This window comes from Oryctolagus cuniculus, chromosome 14 (genome assembly GCF_051225735.1).
Source record: "Oryctolagus cuniculus isolate XC-2025 breed Fujian yellow rabbit chromosome 14, ASM5122573v1, whole genome shotgun sequence".
Taxonomy (NCBI): Eukaryota; Metazoa; Chordata; class Mammalia; order Lagomorpha; family Leporidae; genus Oryctolagus; species Oryctolagus cuniculus.
In genome coordinates, this window is record NC_142880.1 from 73,133,208 (window position 1) to 73,155,421 (window position 22,214).

Sequence of the window (22,214 nt, forward strand, 5' to 3'; positions counted from 1 at the left end):
TATGAGAGCCTCTGATTACAGCTCATAATTCAAAGGATAGACTCAGACATTGAAATGGGAGATTTCTGCTTAATTCAGTATTAAGTGAATGGCTGCTGACTGGTTATCCAATCACTTTCAGAATAATGTTTCCAATCTTTAGCAAACGAATAACTATGGCCCTTTTAAAAGTTCATATTTAAGTAAATGCATTTTTTAAAGACAGTAATTTCAGAATCTGTTTCAAGAAGAGGTAAAAATTATAACAGGCAAACCTCAAGTAAAAATGTTATTGCTAAATACCACAGCAAACAATGCAGTTGCATTGAGGGCTACATCACAATACATGGTATGTATGTCCTTGAAGTTCATGGACCTAAGTACATGTATCTTCATTCCAAATTGAAAATAAAAGGTTTCTGAGGATAAATCAGAATCGCCACAAGGCAAAAGCTGTTGTTCTGCAGTGATGAACATGGGAAAATGCAAGGGGAAGTAATATGCTGTGTTTCTAAAGCCCAGGCTACAGTGTTGCAAGAGGCCTGGTGTGTGCACCTCTGAGATCTGAGGCCTGTGTTGGCTGGGGGACTGCAAGAACGTGAATTAAAGGTAATTAACCCAGCAGTAGCTTTCACATAAAGGATAATTCAAGCAAACTGGAAATAGCTGGAAGTCCAGGCCTCTAGTGTGTCTATGGAGAGTACACATGAGACAAATTCAAACCGCAACTGGCATCCAGCATGGCAGTGAAGCAGAAGCTAATGAAGCACACTACAAAATAATATTATCTTTACAAGTTGTCCTGAAATCTGATTGGCCATTTTTGTCCATTTAAAATGCATAGCAATAATATTTTAATCCATTTTAGCAAAATCACATACACATAAGTATATATGCTCATGTATACATACAGACATATATAGGATGGATTCTATTTTTCTTTCTTCTAAATCACTGCTATTGTTTTTTTAACTGCTACATGAAGGGTCAGAAGCACAGATGCTGAGTCTGTTTAAAATGGCCTAGAAAGCAAAGCACATGCTTTAATCTGATGTCTAGGCTGCATTTTAAAAAATTGGATTGAAAAGGATTAGATTAGATTAGACCTTCTGGATTTAAAAATGTTAAAGCTCCATTTATGCTTTAACATAATCTCTTTCTACTCTCTGGAGCCATCAAGCTGAATGTGGTCTTGGGTAGCTTTTTTATGATTATTAAATTTTAGACCTTTTTTTTAACATTCCACTTTCATATTTGTAATAGAAAGAAATCCTCAGAGACTAAGCTAAAAGTTCTTTGACCCTCTGCAAAGGGTAAGGTGGGTGTGTAAGTCTTCTGATTTTTACAATTACTTTTATGTATTTGTACACACAGACATACACATGCCTATGAATATGAATAACTCATTTTTATATCCAAATAGCAGTGCATACTTTTGAATACTAAGCACTTTTCTGAAGTTAAAAGTTGCAAGCCTAACAGCTTATTATAAAGCTTACATAAAGAGCCTTTTTAGACTAAATTCTAAGCAACAATTTGACATACCCATTAGCACCAATCTCTGTAAATAAAAAAGACAAATAACTACACACATTTTCAAACAACCAAGGTTCTGAATACAAATAGCCCTGTTTTGCAGTCTTGATGATCAGGGATCTTAAAATAAAAATTTCCATTATATTTGAGATTATATAAAGTACTCTGAGACAGAAAGTTGAAAAATCTTTTCTGTAACGCCTTTGGCAGATATCTTTTTATTTCTCAATGTTTAATTATTGCTTCTCTAAAAGACACACACAGAAGAGCTAAGATTGACTTGAAGACATTTGTAAAGTTTGTTATCAGTATACTTGGTCTGCCATTTCTCAAAATTATCATGATTACAAATGATCAGTTATATTCATGTACCATCAACAACAGAAGATTTATGGCTCGTCCCAAGTAAAATAACATCATTTATCTAAGACATAAATACTGATATCTAACCAAGAAGTCTTGAGGATATTAAAAAATTAACTTTAAAAAGTATTTTAACTGAGTTTTTAAAGCTAGAACATGTGCAATCTTTGGAAACAAATTCATTTCCTTATTGTCCTTGATATAAAGTTTGATAACCATTTGGTGGAAGATACCATAGCACTGCTTTATCTCTAGACAAAGAGCTGATTTGCACTCATAGTAGCACCATCAAGAGTAACAGTATAACTGAGAATGACAGTGAGTTTTGTCAGTGAGGAAATTATAAAGTCCACTTGATTTCACTTTTTAGGTCTGTTTTTAGAATTTTGGGGAAAAAATCTTAAATTCTTATTTGGAGGAAAAAGAAAGTCATATTCTATATTTCACTCTTCTCAATTGAAAAAAAAAAACCTTTAACATTCCAATCAGTTAAATTTTAACATTTAGTAAATATGAGAGATATTCTATAATTTATCCTTCCTTTTCCAAGGAAACCACCCATAGGTAACTAAATAGTTGATGGCAGGAGATCTCTCTTTACAGAAATATCCCAGCTAATAAAAAGACAAAGAATCACAGAATTAGAATATTTCCATTTTGCAGGCTGTAATGAAAAAAAAAAAAAAGGCACATTGAGTGATTGAATGGTCCCCAACAGCTATTAGCAACAGAGAATGAGAATCAAGTAGATATTGTGGGCCTCCTGATAAAATCCACAGCACAACATATTTGTTTTGCCTTTTTCAAACTCAATCTTGTATCTGATATAGCACTACCTATCAACTGGCAGTCAAAACATGGGGCAACAGAAGATGTTAAAGAATACAAATGGGTGGCATCATACATAAACCCTGTATGACTAACCATCTGGTTTCTTCAACAAATAAATTGCAAGGAAGGGGCAGGCGAGTGAGAAAGAATTAAGATGAGGGACAGAGAAAGGAGAAGAGAAGGGAGAGGGAACAAGGAAGAGAAAGGGAACACTTAGAATCTGGAAGAAATTAAAAAGCTGTGTTAATCAATTATAAGGTATGGACCTTATCTCAAACACACTGTAAAAAAAAATGCTAAGTTTTGACTAATCAATCAGAAGTATGGCTACTGGCAAAGTTAAGAAAATCCTGGGGCGGAGCCAAGATGGTGGAATAGTGAGGGTGCGCACTGATAGACTGGGAAAAGATAGTTTAATAAAAGTGGAGTTACTGTAGCCTCAGGAAAAGGCTCAGGAAAAAATTGCAGAGGAAACTCTTCTGATCTAGTGGATGTGACACGGAGGACCTATGGGGAGAGCAAGGTCACCCACCACGTGGAAACCGAGCCGCAGAAGCCGAGCTGCAGAGTCTGTGCGCCAGCGCTGGAAGGGGAGCTGAGACAAAAACCTTGGTAATCTGAGACATTGGCGGGGAAAGGCAGAAAGAGCCTACAGGGAACGAGGCCTGAAGCCCCACTGGGGAAAATTCAGCAGGCTGACTGGAGGAGAGAAAAAAATGAATAAATAAGGGGAACTGGCACGGACATTAGCCTCTCTCTCCACTCACCTTACAAAGCCGAGCAAGACAAAGAGCAGCCACCATTTTACGTATGTAAAGAGGCGCCGGCCATTAGCCAAGCAGAAAAACCTGACTCTGGTGGGGAAAAATAACAGGAGGTTAAGACCTAGTGAAAGTGTGGAGCTAACTAACTGAGACTGTGAAAATTGGGGGGCAGGGCGAGAGAACTCACCGAGTACACAAACTCGGTAGCCTTGGCAACAACTGCAGAGAAATTTGAGACCACACTGAGAGCTACATAAACTCTGTGTGGTCCCAGGGGTAAGCAGACGAATACCCACAGGGGCCAGATTTCATACATCAGCTACCATGAATTCCACTCAGCTGTGTGGAATTACTTCCCAACTGAGTCAAAAAAAAAAAAAAAAAAGAGAGCGAGAGAGAGAGCGAGCGAGCTAGTGAGAGAACAATCTGGGTGAGTCACCTTTGGCACACCCTTAACCCTGAAGAACCAAACAGAGCTCTCTGGCAAACCCATCACAGCCTCTAAGGATCCATCAAAAGCAGACAGTCCACTTAATCAAGCGTAATAGTATAATGAGAAAAAACACCAGAGTGAAGAAACCAAAGAATATCTCCAGTATGCCAAACAACAAATGCAGAAACCAAGGTAACAAGAACAAGGAAGACACTATGATGCCCCCAAATGAAAAAGACACCCCAATTCAAGATTATGAAGATGATGAGATAGAAGAAATGCAAGAAGCAGATCTCAAAAAACTGATAAGAACATTAAGAAGTTCTCAAAAACAAATTCTTGAACTACAGAAATCCTTAATGGACAAGATAGAAAATCTCTCTCGTGAAAATGAAATATTAAGGAGGAATCAAAATGAAACAAAACAACTAGTACAACAGGAAACTGTGATAGTGACGAGAAATCATAATGAAATGAAGAATTCAATTGATCAAATGACAAACACATTAGAGAGCCTTAAAAAGAGAATGGGTGAATCAGAAGAGAGAATATCAGACTTAGAAGACAGAGAACAGGAAAATATACAGTCAAACCAAAGAAAAGAAGAGGAAATTGGAAATCTAACAAATATTGTCGGGAATCTACAGGATACTATTAAAAAAACCAACATCCAGGTTCTAGGAGTTCCTGAAGGCATGGAGAGGGAGAAAGGATTAGGAGCCCTTTTTAGTGAGATACTAGCAGAAAATTTCCCAGGTTTGGAGAAGGACAGAGACATCCTAGTACAGGAAGCTCATAGAACCCCTAATAAACATGACCAAAAGAGATCCTTACCACGACACATTGTAATTAAACTCACCACAGTGAAACATAAAGAAGAGATCCTTGTTGCTCCTCCACGAAGAGGGGGAGCAACATAATGGTGCCGTGACTCGGATATGAAGCCTAGGCAGGGCTTAGTGTCGTTCCTCCACGAAGAGGGGGAGCGACATAATGGTGCCGTGACTCGGATAGGAAACCTGACTCGGATAGGAAACCTAGGCAGGGCTTAGTGTCGTTCCTCCATGAAGAGGGGGAGCGACATAATGGTGCCGTGACTCGGATAGGAAACCTAGGACGGATATGAAACTTAGGAGGGAAGAAACGGGAAGAACTAGGGAAAATATTGGAGAGAGAAACTAGCAAACAGCCTAGGGAAAATACCGGAGAGAGAGACTAGCAAACAGCCTAGGGAAAAGCCGGACGAAAAAGGAGCCGGAAGAAGCTATTGAAAGCCTAGGCATAGACTCGGATACGGACTACGGGGGGAAGCTGGGAGGAATCTCTAAGGTTGAAAGCGAAAGTGAAAGCTAGAACAAACAGACTCGGATACGGACTGTGGGGAGAAGCCAGGAGAAATGAGGGAGGAATATTGTTGGAAGAAAACTTAGGGAAACATACCGGGTAGAGAAAAATGTTAGGGAAATTGAAGCCGTGGGGGGCAGGCCAAGGCGGACACGAAAGCCACTTTGGGGTTCTCAAGTTAGCCCGGGAATAGGGGGCGAAAAGTTGAAACCAGAAGCTGAGACGCAAGCCAGATTGGGATCCGTCTGATTAGCCCGGGGAGCAAAGGACGGGAAGCCAAACCTTGGGGCGGAGACGTACGCTGGGTTGAATTCGCCAGGCTAGCCCGGGGAACTTAGATTGAGTGCTAGTGGCGGACACGTAAGCTACGCTGTGTTACTCGCGGAAGCCGCCGCGTGCAGAGAGCACGGGGCGTGAGTAGATAGGGAACAGGGCTGGCGTAGGCCGTGGTTCAGACGCGAAAGGGTTAAGCGTGGAGACCGCGGAGCGCGCGAAGCCGAGCCGTGCAAAGCCGGGAAGCTGCGCAGATGAGAGAGGCGCGCGGGCTGAAGCGGCGCAGAGCCGGGAACCCGCCGGCGGGGCGAGGTGCCGGAAAGCCGCAGGGATAAGAGAAACAGAAGTTTTAGAAGTAAAGTGAGAAAAATAGGAATGCTGGAAGATAGAAGTAAAATGGGAGAAATAGGAATGCCCGGAGATAGAGAAATAGAGAAATAAAAAGGCCTCCCTACAACACTGCAATGTGAGAGCTTGGATTCGGTCTGCCTAATCAAGTGAGGCGATGAGCACCTGCGGGCAGCTAGCAGCTTATGCGCCGCAGGTCACCGAAGACAGGCACGAATTAACATCAGTAAGGCTTCCCCACAATACAACAATATTAAGCTTGGATTCGGTCTGCCTGATTTAAGGCGGTAAGCGCCAGCAAGCAGCTCGACCAGAGTATGAGCTGCAGGTCACCGAAGATAGGCACGAACCAACACTAATAAGTCTCCCCCACAATAAGGCAATGAGAAGGCTTGGATTCGGTTTGCCTGATAGGTCTTGTAAGTCCCCTGCAGGCAGAGCAGAGCATGCGCTGCAGGGCACCGAACACAGGCACGCATCAGCGCCTAAAAACCTCCTCACAACAGGGCGAAGAGAGGACCCGGATTCGGTTTGCCTGATTGATAGGACTTGTAAGAGCCTGTGGCAACTCTAGCAAGTAGAGCAGAGTGTGTGCCGCGGGACACCGAAGACAGGCGCGTATCAACGCCAAAAATAAAAAGAAAGGGGGATCTGTGGGGAGCAAACCGGACTAGACTGTTACTGGAATTAAGACTTATTCTATGCATCTGCTCTCCCACAATATGGCGCTGGGAGAGAAGTAAACAGCTTCCGCACAGCTGCCTCCAGTTCAACTAATAAACTGTAGGACTTGCTCCTGATTGGAGGAGAGCAGCGTACTCGGCGTGTGGGCAGCCGAGTTGGGATTGGCGGAGGAGGACTATAAAGGAGGAGAGAGACGGCATGCACCAGGAACATCTATGGGGAACATCTAAGGGAACCCGTGCAGCCCCCGAGAAAGCCGGCCGGCGGTGTGCCGCTCCCCTGCGGAAGTGGGGAATGTGGCCAGGGGGAACTGCCCTTCCACGGAGGTGGAAGGGATAGTAGCCAACCCGGGAAGAACCAGCAGCAAACCCGGGGAGGGCCGAGCAGACGAAAGAACAGCGCAGGGTCCTGTGTCGTTCCTCCACGAAGAGGGGGAGCGACAATCCTAAAATGTACAAGAGAGAAATGTCAGATTACTCTCAGAGGATCTCCAATCAGACTCACAGCTGACTTCTCATCAGAAACCCTACAAGCTAGGAGGGAATGGCGAGATATAGCCCAGGTACTAAGAGAGAAAAACTGCCATCCCAGAATATTATATCCTGCAAAGCTCTCATTTGTGAATGAAGGTGAAATAAAGACCTTTCACAGCAAACAGAAATTGAAAGAATTTGTCGCCACTCGTCCAGCCCTGCAAAAGATGCTTAAAGATGTGTTGCACACAGAAACACAGAAACACGGTCATCAATATGAAAGAAGGTAAAGGAAGGAAACCTCACAGCAAAAGATCACAGGAAGTTCAAAACATATATTAGAACTTATCTTTGGCAAATGGCAGGGCAAAGTTACTACTTATCAATAGTTACATTGAATGTTAATGGCCTGAACTGTCCAGTTAAAAGATAGTTTGGCTGATTGGGTTAAGGAACAAAACCCATCTATTTGCTGCTTACAAGAAACACATCTTTCCAACAAAGATCCATACAGACTGAAAGTAAAAGGCTGGAAAAAGATATACCATGCCAACAGAAATGAAAAAAGAGCGGGCGTAGCCATCTTAATATCAGACAACATAAACTTTACAACAAAAACTGTTAGGAAAGACAAAGAGAGGCACTATATAATGATTAAGGGATCAATTCAACAGGAAGATATAACGATTATCAATGTATATGCAGCATTTTACAGGGCACCCGTTTATTTAAAAGATTTGTTAACGGACTTAAAGGGAGACGTAGACCCCAATACAATAGTACTGGGGGACTTCAATACTCCACTCTCAGAAATAGACAGATCAACAGGACAGAAGATCAACAAGGAGACAGTAGATTTAAACGACACTATAGCCCAAATGGATCTCACAGATATATACAGAACTTTTCATCCTACACATAAAGCATTTACATTCTTCTCAGCAGTACATGGAACCTTCTCTAGGATTGACCACATACTAGACCATAAAGCAAGTCTCAGCAAATTCAAAACAATTAAAATCATACCATGCAGCTTCTCAGACCATAAAGGAATGAAGGTGGAAATTAGCAACTCAGAAATCCCTAGAGCATATGCAAACACATGGAGATTGAGCAACATGCTCCTGAATGAACAATGGGTCATAGAAGAAATTAAAAAAGAAATCAAAAATTTTCTGGAAGTAAATGAGGATAACAGCACAACATACCAAAACTTATGGGATACAGCAAAAGCAGTATTAAGAGGAAAGTTTATATGAATAGGTGTCTACATCAAGAAATTGGAAAGGCATCAAATAGATGAGCTTTCAATTCATCTCAAGGATCTAGAAAATCTGCAGCAAACCAGACACAAATCTAGAAGGAGAAGAGAAATAATTAAAATCAGAGAAGAAATCAACAGGATTGAATCCAAAAAAAACATAACAAAAAATCAGCCAAACGAGGGGCTGGTTTTTTGAAAAAATAAACAAAATTGACACCCCATTGGCCCAACTAATTAAAAAAAGAAGAGACCCAAATCAATAAAATCAGAGATGAAAAAGGAAACATAATAACAGACACCACAGAAATAAAAGAATCATCAGAAATTACTACAAGGACTTGTATGCCAGCAAACAGGAAAACCTATCAGAAATGGATAGATTCCTGGACACATTCAACCTACCTAAATTGAACCAGGAAGACATCGAAAACCTAAACAGACCCATAACTGAAACAGAAATTGAAACAGTAATAAAGGCCCTCCCAACAAAGAAAAGCCCAGGACCAGATGGATTCACTGCTGAATTCTACCAGACATTTAAAGAACTAACTCCAATTTTTCTCTAACTATTCAGAACAATCGAAAAGGAGGAAATCCTCCCAAATTCTTTCTGTGAAGCCAGCATCATCTTAAACCCTAAGCCTGAAAAAGATGCAGCACTGAAAGAGAATTACAGACCAATATCCCTGATGAACATAGATGCAAAAATCCTCAATAAAATTCTGGCCAACAGAATGCAACAACACATCAGAAAGATCATCCACCCAGACCTAGTGGGATTTATCCCTGGTATGAAGGGATGGTTCAATGTTCACAAAACAATCAATGTGATACACCACATTAACAGACTACAGAAGAAAAACCATATGATTATCTCAATAGACGCAGAGGAAGCATTTGATAAAATACAACACCCTTTCATGATGAAAACTCTAAGCAAACTGGGTATTGAAGGAACATTCCTCAATACAATCAAAGCAATTTATGAAAAACCCACAGCTAACATCCTATTGAATGGGGAAAAGTTAGAAGCATTTCCACTGAGATCTGGTACCAGACAAGAATGCCCACTCTCACCACTGCTATTCAACATAGTTCTCGAAGTTTTAGCCAGAGCTTTAAGGCAAGAAAAAGAAATTAAAGGGATACAAATTGGGAAGGAGGAACTCAAACTATCCCTCCTTGCAGATGATAGGATTCTTTATTTAGGGGATCCAAAGAACTCTACTAAGAGACTATTGGATCTCATAGAAGAGTTTGGCAAAGTAGCAGGATATAAAATCAATGCACAAAAATCAACAGCCTTTGTATACACAGGCAACGCCACGGCTGAGGAAGAACTTCTAAAATCAATCCCAATCACAATAGCTACAAAAACAATCAAATACCTTGGAATAAACTTAACCAAGGACGTTAAAGATCTCTACGATGAGAATTACAAAATCTTAAAGAAAGAAATAAAAGAGGATACCAAAATATGGAAAAATCTTCCATGCTCATGGATTGGAAGAATCAATATCATCAAAATGTCCATTCTCCCAAAAGCAATTTATAGGTTCAAGTGATACCAATCAAAATACCAAAGACCTTCTTCTCAGATCTGGAAAAAATGATGCTGAAATTCATATGGAGACACAGGAGACCTCGAATAGCTAAAGCAATCTTGTACAACAAAAACAAAGCCGGAGGCATCACAATACCAGATTTCAGGACATACTACAGGGCAGTTGTTATCAAAACAGCATGGTACTGGTACAGAAACAGATGGATAAACCAAAGGAACAGAACAGAAACACCAGAAATCAATCCAAACAACTACAGCCAACTTATATTTGATCAAGGATCCAAAACCAATCCCTGTAGTAAGGACAGTCTATTCAATAAATGGTGCTGGGAAAATTGGATTTTCATGTGCAGAATCATGAAGCAAGACCCCTACCTTTCACCTTACACAAAAATTCACTCAACATGCATTAAAGACTTAAAACTACGACCCGACTTCATCAAATTATTAGAGAGCATTGGAGAAACTCTGCAAGATATAGGTACCGGCAATGACTTCTTGGAAAATACCCCAGAAGCACAGGCAGTCAAAGCCAAAATTAACATTTGGGATTGTATCACATTGAGAAGTTTCTGTACTTCAAAAGAAACAGTCAGGAAAGTTTAGAGTCAACCAACAGAATGGGAAAAATATTCGCAACTATGCAACAGATAAAAGGTTGATAACCAGAATCTACAAAGAAATCAAGAAACTCCACAACATCAAAACAAACAACCCACTTAAGAGATGGGCCAAGGACCTCAATAGACATTTTTCAAAAGAGGAAATGCAAATTGCCAACAGACACATGAAAAAAACGTTCAAGATCACTAGCAATCAGGGAAATGCAAATCAAAACTACAATGAGGTTTCACCTCACGCCGGTTAGAATGGCTCACATACAGAAATCTACCTAAACGGATGCTGGCAAGGATGTGGGGGAAAAGGGACACTAACCCACTGTTGGTGGGAACGCAAACTGGTTAAGCCACCATGGAAGTCAGTCTGGAGATTCCTCAGAAACCTGAATATAACCCTACCATACAACCCAGCCATCCCACTACTTGGAATTTACCCAAAGGAAATTAAATTGGCAAACAAAAAAGCTGTCTGCACCTTAATGTTTATTGCAGCTCAATTCACAATAGCTAAGACCTGGAATCAACCTAAATGCCCATCAACAGTAGACTGGATAAAGAAATTATGGGATATGTACTCTATAGAATACTGTACTCTATAGAATACTATACAGCAGTCAAAAACAATGAAACCCGGTCTTTTGCAACAAGATGGAGGAATCTGGAAAACATCATGCTGAGTGAATTAAGCCAGTCCCAAAGGGACAAATATCAAATGTTCTCCCTGATCGGTGACAACTAACTGAGCACCAAAGGGGAAACTTGTTGAAGTGAAATGGACACTATGAGAAACAGTGACTTGATCAGCTCTTGTCCTGACTGTTGATGTACAATGTAATACTTTATCCATGTTAGTATTTTTTTTTTGTTCTAGTACTATTGGTTGAACTGTGTAATTAACACACAATTATTCTTAGGTGTTTAAATTTTAACTGAAAAATGATCCCTGTTAGGAATTTGGAAAACATTATGCTGAGTGAAATAAGCCAGTCCCAAAGGGACAAATATCAGTTGTTCTCCCTGATCGGTGACAACTAACCGAGTATCAAAAAGGAAACCTGTTAAAATGAAATGAACACTATGAGAAACAGTGACTTGATCAGCCCTTGCCCTGACTGTTGATGAACAACTTAATACGTTATCCCTCTTAGTATTTTTTGTTTGTTTGTTCTACTTAATACTTTTGGTTAAATACTGTAATCAATACACAGTTATTCGTAAGTGTTGAAACTTAACTGAAAAGTGATCACTGTTAAATGTAAGAGTGGGAATAAGAGAGGGAGGAGATGTGCAATTTGGACATGCTCAAGCTGACTTGCCCCAAATGGTAGAGTTAGAAACATACCAGGGGATTCCAATTCAATCCCATCAAGGTGGCATGTACCAATGCATCTCACTAGTCCAGGTGATAATTTCTGTTCAGAATTGATCATAATGATAGGACTAAGAGCCAAAGGGATCACATAAACAAGACTAGTGTCTGCTAATACTAACTGATAGAATAAAAAAGGGAGAGAATGATCCAACATGGGAAGCAGGATACACAGCAGACTCATAGAATGGCAGATATGCTAAACAGCACTCTGGCCTCAGAATAAGCCCTTAAGGCATGCGGATCCAGCTGAAAAGCCCATGAGAGTATTTCAGGCATGGAAAGCCAAGACACTCTGGGGGAAAAAAAAAAAAAAACCTAAATGAAAGATCTCCACGAGTGAGATCCCAGTGGAAAGAACGGGTCATCAAAAAAAGAGGTACCTTTCTCTGAAGGGAGGAGAGAACTTCCACTCTGACTACGACCTTGTCTAAATATGATCAGAGTCAGTGAACTCAAAAGGCTTCCATAGCCTTGGCAACTCATGACAAGAGCCTAGGGTGATTACTGATGCCATAAACAAGAGTGTCAAATTGTTAAGTCAACAACAGGAGTCACTGTGCACTTACTCCTCATGTAGGATCTCTGTCCTTAATGTGCTGTACATTGTGATTTAATGCTTTAACTAGTACTCAAACAGTATTTTTCACTTTGTGTTTCTATGTGGGTGCAAACTGTTGAAATCTGTACTTAATATATGCTAAACTGATCTTCTGTATATAAAGAGAATTGAAAATGAATCTTGATGTGAATGGAAGGGGAGAGGGAGTGGGAAAGGGAGGGTTGTGGGTGGGAGGGAAATTATGGGGGGGGGAGCCATTGTAATCCATAAGCTGTAATTGGAAATTTATATTTATTAAATAAAAGTTTAAAAAAGAAAATCCTAATATACAGAGCACCAAAAAAGCAATGCATATTCACTAAATTGACGCTTTGAGGTTTGATTACTATTTATAGCTTGTCCATTCTACCTAATATTTGTTGAATTCTTTATTTAGTGGAATTTATGATTTTGATTATAAAGTAAATTGAAGGAACAGCATTGTAAAACTTAGAAGAAAAATAAAAAAAGGAAGGAGAGGTAGGATGGGAACAAGAAAGAGAAGATGGGTAGAGTGGAAAGTATCATGAAACTATATATATGGGGGGCCTGGTGCTGTGGCATATCAGGTAAAGCTGCCATCTGCAATGCCATATGGGTGCCAGTTCGAGTCCCAGCTGCTCCACTTCCAATCTAGTTCTCTGCTATGGCCTGGGAATGCAGTGGAAGATGGTCCAACTCCTTGGGCCTCTGCACCCTCATGGGAGACCCAGAAGAAGATCCTGGCTCCTGCCTTCGGATTGCCACAGCTCCAGCTGTTGCGGTCAATGGGGGAGTAAAACACCAGATGGAAGACCTCTATCTCTCTCTCTCTCTGAGTCTCCTTCTCTCTCTTTGTAACTCTTTCAAATAAATAAATAAATCTTTAAAAAAAACTATATATATGAAATTTGTTCCCTTTACACAAATTTTTAAAATTTAAAAAAAAAATTCTAAAAATTATTCTGAGAAACACTTGTTCTGAGAATTACATAAAGGTGCATGTAAGGGGGCCAGTTTTGTGGCACAGGATTAAGCTTCCACCTGCCATGCTGGCATCCCAAATCAGAGTGCAGGTTGGAGTCCTGGCTGTTCCACTTTTGATACAACTCCTGCTAACGTGCCTGGAAAAGCAGGATAGATGGTCCAAGTACTGGTATTCTTGCCACCCACATGGGAGATCTGGATGGAGTTCCTGCTTCCTGTGTCAAGCTAGCTCAGTCCTGGTTCTTGGAGCCATTTGAACTTAGAGAGTGAACCAGTGGATGGAAGATATCTCTCTCTCGCACTCTCTCCTTCCCTATCCCACCCCCCTTTTCTCATTATGCACAAACTTAAAAAAGGTTTCAATAAAGCTTTTGTTTTTATCAGCTAAGAGTGGCCACAAATGGGTTCTTTTCTGAGATATCATTGTGAAATGCATTATTTTACATTTATAAAATTTATAGAAGGTTAGAAAACTAATATTAAAAATTAAATCCAGGTTATAATTTTTATAATAAAAATAAGACAAAAATAAAAAGCACTAAAATAAATCTCCAACCTGAGGAAATATTAGAACTTTAAACTAAAAATAAATATATTTAAAAAGGAAATACTGTATTAATAAGACACAATGTACAATATTAAGAAAAAATCAAAAAAAAAAAAAACAAAGAGAAATACCAGAGCAATGGGAAATAAAATACTCCCACAACAAATTATGTTAAAAGGTACTTATTTAATTTGCAAGTTGTATTTATATTTTTAATATGGAAAAAGAACAGCAAGCAACACATTATGTTAAAAGGTACTTATCTTTCTGTTGTTTCTATTTAAAGAAGTAATAGCCTTACTTGAATTACATATAAGTTTAATGTGAATCTATATTATTGTTTTTTAGTAGAGTGATACGTGCTCTTTTTAAGACTTAGATTAGAAGAACTGCAATGATTTTGTATGCTTTGAGTTTTTATTCCTAAATGCTGAGATGTAAGGCATTGTTATATAAAAATTTTGAAGCCTCAGCTTTCAAATGTTTAAGAAAGCCAGTGAATATCTATTTATTTATTTATTTATCATAACAACTTATTGCTTCCTCAATTTCACACAATGCAATAGAAGGATTTTGTAAATTTTTAAAACATTCTTTGAACAATGCAGGTTGTTATGTAACTGATTTATGTGGAGGTAAAATTCCATTTTCATCAATATTAGGATACATCTAAATTCTAGAGCATTGTTAGGATGAGATTATGTCTACCTGTTGGAAAGTTAAAATAAACTTTCCCAATAGCAAAATCCTTAGAATAACTATTTCAAAGGCTCTTAGTTGGTTAATAGTAGCAGCAATTTTTCTTAGGTACCCTAAATGTTTTCATAAATCATTTTCCACAATGTAAACACCTTTTTTGTAGGCTTTAAATGATGGCAATATTTTCTTGGCTTGAAGTGTTCGTTTTGATAAACTAGATTAACAAAGTCAAATCCTTTGTGAACATTCCTTTCAGTATAAGATGAATTGTTGTTTTCAGAGATAACCATTTCTTTGTAAAACTATTTACCTATTGTTCATAGATGAGCTTAATTTCATCTCTTTTTTATATAATAAATGTAAATATTTTACAAAAAGGAACTGTACCACTGTTACTGTATACAACAATTTTTTTTTCTTATCCACATTCAGGAAATTTTCATGTCCCTGGGCAATTTTTTTTCTATGCAGTCAACTAGGATGAGTAATTTAATATTCTGATTATTATTATTATCTTATGTCCATGCAGGCTACCTAATTTTATATATATATATATATATTATATATATATATATATATATATTAGTGGGAAAATTTGGTCTTTCTCAAACTTTATTTATTTATCTATCTAACAAATCACAAAACAGTAATTATATATTTCTAGAAAGAGGAGGGCATAGGGATTCAATTCATATTTGAAGTGAGTTTCATATAAAGTACATATAATTGGGTCTTTTTTGTTGTGATTTGTTTTCAGTCTACTCTGCTAACTTCTGGCCTTTAATTATTATTTAGATAATTTATATTTAATGTAAATATTGATTTATTAGGGCTTATGTTTGCTTTATTATTTTTGTTTTCTGTTTGTTCTGTTTTTTATTTATTTGTCCTTCCTTTCTGTGAGCTACTTAAATATATTTTAGTATTCTATTTTAATTTGTCTATAGTGGTTTTGAGGATATTTCTTTATATACCACTTTAGTGGTTAGTTGAAGTATTATACTATATACATTATATGCATATATCATATATAGATAACATATATATATACACACTAGTATACTAGCATTAACATTCTGTGCTTGAAATGAAGTATAAAAATTCCATTCCATTTAATTCCAAAATACTTCCTTATTTATAATTATTCTAAACATTTTATGTTCATAGATAACCTTATCAGACTGTAATAAGTTTTACTTGAACCATCATACAATTTAGAAAATTCAGGAGACAAAGAAAGGTTTTTGTAGTTACCAATATTTTTTCTCTTCCCATTTTTTTCTTCCTTCCTGATTTTCAAGGTTTTCCTCTTATTCTTTCATTTACGTCCATAGAAATTTATTGGTAATTTTTAACATAGGCCTCTTGGCAGCAAATTTTACTAGTTTTCTATCATGTAAGAATGTCTTGATTTTTTTCATTCTGAAAGGATACTTTCTCTGCTATGGATTTCTTGTTTCATACTTCTTTTATTTCAGTACCTTTATGCCTCTGCCTTCTCATCCTTGTTTCTGAAGAGAAATCCATTGTCAACAAAATTGTTTTTCCTCTATAGCTAATGTATCATTTCTTTCTTGCTGTTTTCAAGAGTTATTGTCTTTAGTTTCAGTAATTTCACTATAATGTGTCTTTCTTGGTTTTATATTTTTACTAATTTTATTGCTTGAAATGGAGAGAGAGAGGAATAGACTGAGAACTCAGTCCAGGCCTTCCACATAAGTGGCATGGATTCAACTATTTAAAGTATCACCTGCTCTGTTGCCTCCCAGGGTCTGCATTTGAAGGAAGCTGGAATTAGCTGCAGGAATTAAGACTTGAATCCCAATACCCTCCTGTTTCGGGACCTGGACATTCGACCTGACATCGTTAACTACTAAACCAAACACCTACTCCTGTTACACTTGGTTGTTTCATTTTTCAGTTCTGTGAGTCACATTTGCTTGTTCTTCATACTTATTATTTCTTTGCTGAGCTTTTTTTGCTTTTCATTTAATTCAAACATGTTTGTCATTCTTCCTGAAGCATTATTATGATTGCTTCTTTAAACCCCTTGACACATAATTATAGTACCTGTGCCATTTCAGTTTGAACACCCATTGATTATCTTTTCTTATTCAAGTTGAGACTTTCCTGATTCTTGGTATGACAAATCCTTTTCCACTGAAGCCAGGAATCATTATGTGAAACATAGTATATGGAATTCTGGATTTCATTTGAATCTTCTGTTATAACTGGTCTCCTCTGGCAATGTTCTAATGCACAAATTGGTCTATTGCCTTGTATTGCCCTTGTGAGATAGAAATCCTTTGCTTATGGAGGTAGGGGTAGACTGAAGTATTTTCTGCAGTGTTTAGCTACAGCAGAGAAATTATTATTAAAAACTTACTTGTGTTGTCTGGAGGAGAAAAGGCTCTTCTTGAATTCCTCAGTCCTCTCCCCACCCCAACTCCTATTGTGGACTTCTCCAACAGCAACCTGGGATATTCAAGGGAAAAGGAAAATCCATCCATCACTCAGGTTTCAACATCCCTCGGCAGTCTCATACTTCTTTCCACTTGTCAGAGTCTTCTTGTTCCTGTTTTATATCAAGTCCAAAGATTCAAACCAAGAAATGTTTGTCTCAAGCATACACATATTTCACTATTCTGCATATTTTCCCTCACAACACCTGGGTTATACAAGGGGTATAAAAATGATAAAATAACTTACTATTCTCAAAAGTCCTCTTTGACTGATCATCACCTTTATAGGATATTAAACTATTAACTCTAAAAATATTATCAATGGCTTCTGCTTCCAGAAAGTTGAATCTTTGATCTCAGTCTTCAAAGATGCATGACATTCATAAAATCACTTAACAGTTGTAGAACTAATTCTCCACAGCTACACAATAGACACAATGTTTGCCTAACATGTTGTTTGTACAAATTCAGTACAACAATAAAAAAGGACGAAATGATCCAATAAATGAGCTCTGAAAATCTTCTCTTTTATGACATCCTTAAATGAAATGATAAGTTACCACCTCCCAGAGTACTAATTGGTACTCTTCTGCTTTGAAATGGTGACACAGAATGAAGGTTCTTTTAAAACTCTATTTTCTCTTTGATGTATCATGGGATCATGTTATAGAGAGCATCTGAATTGTTTAATGACCAGGGTTGCCACAGAGAAGCACACTGTAAGCTCTGAAAATGCATTTAAAAGTATCTTATATTTTGGCCCATGACTCACTCTTTGACATTAATTCTTCTCTATAAGGGATTAATGTACTCAAGAATCAATATGCTTTCAGACAGATCCTACATCAGTGAGTTTCTTTGCTGGTCAGTATTTTCATTATTAACAACTTATGTCAGCAATATTCTCTATTCGTCTAGTGGTATTTGAATTTATTCTCTCATGTTAGTCTTGATTGTTGAGCATTACTCTAAAGGTCTTCTGTAACTTGATTTACCAAGGAAGCAAATTAGGAATATATGTGAAGACTAGGCCTAAAAGGGGAGCAATTAGGAAGAGTGTACTATTCAGTTCTATATACCAGATATATTGGGGGAATATTTTCATGTACTCCACACTTTCCAAGGTTTGCAATTTAAAATATATTGCTCAATACCAGCAAGCTATATTATCAAAATTTGGTTATTAATTTTTTCTTATCACAATAGACTTTTTAATCATTTTTTTCACTTGAACCCTGTGTTTCCTTATTATCATTATCATTATTATTATATGTATTAATCTAATCAATATTTGATTATAATGTGTTAATCCCATTTTGTATGTTTTGACTGTTTTCATATAGTGCTTAAGAACATAAAATGTAGCTCAGACATTGGTTTGTAAATGCCATTACCCACCAAAATCAACCAGGATTCCTTGGAGAACTGGCTAATTCTAGGACTACAGCAAGGGAAGTGTGAGATGAACCTAGAACCTATGTTTTTTTCCAGAGAATAAGGAAGGGTGAAATAAGTTAAGAGATCATGTAAAAATGACCCGAGAGTTATTAGCTTGAAAGGGTTCCTATACAGATCAATGTTGGAATAATTTGACCAGTGAAGTAAATGACAGTTTTGATTATAAAATACTGATTTTTAAATAATTCATAGGCAGTACTAAAAATATATGTACATACACATGAGTGTGCATGTGTGTATATAAAATATAAGATCTTTCTTAGAGTAGATTTCTACCTAACAAATATGGAATAAACTATACATGTTACAGACTGGATACAGTTTCTCTAAAATTCATCTCTTGAATCTCTAACACTCAATAGCCCAGAAAGTGACTGCAATTGGACAATATAAAGGGATAAGCATGTGAGATAAGGATATAGGAAGAAAGTAGTCATTTACAAGCAAGACATGAGGCCTCAGAGAAAAACAAACCAGACCCCAGAATTGTGAAAAACTTCACCTCTGTTATTTGAATGACCCAGTATGTTGTAATTTGATGTGACAGCCTTCTATCATAACACAACACACTTTTAAAAATCATCATTATATAATCATATAATCACTGTAATATTTGATTTAGGCAATAATTAGCAATGAATAGAATGGATTAAACATTGATGGTGAAAAATTTATTTATATGTTTTCAGGGTTTGTACTGTTGTTTTAGTTTAGAATCTTTAAAATGGAGGGCAACCCATTTAGTGATAAAGAGAGACAGAGATAGAGAAATAGATTTTATTACTTATAGTTCCTGGAAAGGGGAAGGGAGGATATGCAGGTAATATACAGCACTCCTGAAGGTCACACACATGGAGTTAAAGAAGTGTGTAGATAGAGAAGGGAGAGCAGGCCCTGAACCAATGTCTTTATTGGGTCCACAGTGTTATCCAAATAGGTTATTTTGGGGAGTGTTTTTTTTTTTTTTCATTTGAGAAATGGTAGAGTTACAGACAGTGAGAGAAAGAGACAGATAGAAAGGTTTTTCCTCCTTTGCTTCACTGCCCAAGTGGCTGCCATGGCTGGCGCTGTGCCAATCTGAAGCCAGGAGCCAGGTTTTTCTTCCTGGTCTCCCATGCGGGTGCAGGGGCCCAAGCACTTGGGCCATCCTCCACTGCCCTCCCGGGCCACAAGCAGAGAGCTGGACTGGAAGAGGAGCAACCGGGACTAGAACCCAGCACCCATGTAGGATGCTGGCACTGCAGGCAGAGGATTAACCAAGTGAGCCATGGCACCAGCCCATTTTGGGGAGTTTCGATTTGAGGCTTAAAGCAAATGGACCTGAGATCCAGAGGTCATGCTGAGACCAAGGGGTGGTCCATGTGGCGTATCTCTGCAGTCCACATGGGATATGCGGGCAACAGGGCCCAAAATTAGGTTGTGTCTAGTTGTCCCAGAAAGAAGTAGTCATACAGATATTTGGATTGCTACAACAAAGAGCTGCTGGGAGGTACAGACCTAGAAACCGTATCAAGGGTGAATAAGCCTTGCTTTGGGTGTGAAAAATTTAAACTTAAATTGAAAATGAATTCTAAGGCAGCATATTACATATTCATTCCTAAGAAAAATATATTCACCTTACAGTAAAGAAAACTGACAAATACCTTCAACAAATGACTAATGTTGACATCATTAATAATACAGCAAAATGACATCATGTATCTCCTAATGTGATGTACTGAAAAATATACAATTATTTGGCATTCAGTATTCCCAACAAAACCATATCATTGAATTGAATCATGAAAAAAGAGAAACTAAAATTGAGGAACATTGCTGAAAATGACTGCTCTGTGTTTTCAAAAATGTCAATGTCATAAAAGAAAAAAAAAGTTGGAAATATTCTAGCAGAATAAAGAATTAATCTAAGGACTATAAAGGAATTTTTTGTAGAAAATCTCCCAAATCTGAATTTAAACTATTAGATAATAGTGTTATATTGATATTAAGCATACTGAAATTATTGTACAGTGACTTCATAACAAAATGTTCTTGAAATGTTACATCAGCAACACAATGGAACAGGACATTCCATTCCTTATTTCCCAACAATAATAATAATTTAAGAGGCTGGCATTGTGGCTTTGCTGGTAAAGCCACCACCTGGGATGCCAGCATCTCACATGTATGCTGGTTCATGTGGGGCTGCTCAACTTCTGATCCAAGCCCTGCTAATGCACCTGGGAAAAGCAGCAGAAGATGGCCCAAGTGCTTGGGCCACTGTGTCCCACATGGGAAATCCAGAATAAGTTCCTGGCATCTGGCTCTGACTTGGCTCAGCCCTGGTCAATGTAGCCCATCTGGGGAGTGAACCAGCAAATAGAAGATCTCTATCTCTCTCTGCTTCTCCCTCTCTCTCTGTAACTCTGACTTTTAAATAAAAAATAAATACATATTTTAAAAAACAATGATATAAGTAGCAAAGTACTTTTATGAGAATTCAAAGTTGCAATACTCCAGCTGAACACAAAGTCGAGAAGAGCCACATTGAAAAAGGTAAGAATAATTTTACTTTTTTGCATCAGCCATTTACCCAAACCAGCACATCTCAGCACCAAGAAAGAATGCACTGGCATGTCACGTGTTCTTAAGAGGAAAAGAGAGAGTGAAATGTGCCTCTAATATTCCAATATTTTGGAGGTCTTCCTGATACACTGGCTTCTGTCTTGCCTCCCTGGAGCACATATAGTTTGACAGCTTGTATGCATGTGGGACACAGAAGAACAAAGGAAAGTTGCAGGTAGTCCGTGGGTGCCTAATAGCCTGGTTGAGAGAAATACACAAACTGAAGCTTCTCCTTCCAAAGGGAAGAACAGGAGAGCATGCACCTAGAATTTTGTGTCTTCAGCCATCTGAAGAGGGACTGGTTACCATCTCATGTCACTAGAGCGCTGCCAGGATCAGTATAACTTGGATATCTGGGAGCTGCTAAGACAAAGGAAAGTAGCAGTCAACTTGCTGCAGCTTGCAAGGGTCAGCATGATCAGGAGCACATGCACAGTTCAAAGATTCTTCTGAGGGAAGAAGAGAGGTGGAGTGGAAATACAGTATTCTAGATTTGTAAAGGCATTTTAGGACCTAATAGCTGATTGACCAGATTCAGGGTACTGACAGGGAACTAGTATACTCAGATGCCTGATGGGTACTGACAACCAGGAAGAGCTGAAGAACTTGATGCTGTTGAACCAGAGGATATTCAGTGCCAAAAAGACAACAGAAGAATCAGAGATTACTAACTCACTGAAAAACAACAACAACAACAACAAGACACCAAACTAAGTCTGTACAACAGAAATTGCATACATGGAACCAGAAAATCAAAAGCTTCCAAAATATTTAGTTGGGCTAATTAATCAAGATTTTCCTATCTGAGAAACCAATCCACAAGCACTGGAAGGGTTATTTTGATATGAATCATGTGAAAATAGGGAAACATGGTGAAATCAAAATGAAAAAGTAAATCTCAAGAACTAAGTCATAAACAGATGAGAGTTTACGAAATATCTGACTAACATAACCCTGATACCAAAACCAGAAAAAGACACGACAAGAAATAAAAAGCACAGAATAATTTTAATGAAGATATCGTCAAAAATT

The 22,214-nt window shown here is 38.0% G+C and overlaps 1 long non-coding RNA gene across 2 annotated transcripts in view; it reads right to left on the reverse strand.

Moving 5' to 3' along the window:
• The window catches only part of LOC127492741 (uncharacterized), a 296,618-nt gene that overhangs the window by 36,880 nt on the left and 237,524 nt on the right, over positions 1 to 22,214 (reverse strand). For both annotated transcript variants that reach the window (XR_011382034.2, XR_016220177.1), the window contains exon 4: positions 17,045 to 17,133. This is a non-coding gene — a long non-coding RNA (uncharacterized LOC127492741). The remainder of the gene's footprint in view (positions 1 to 17,044; positions 17,134 to 22,214) is intronic.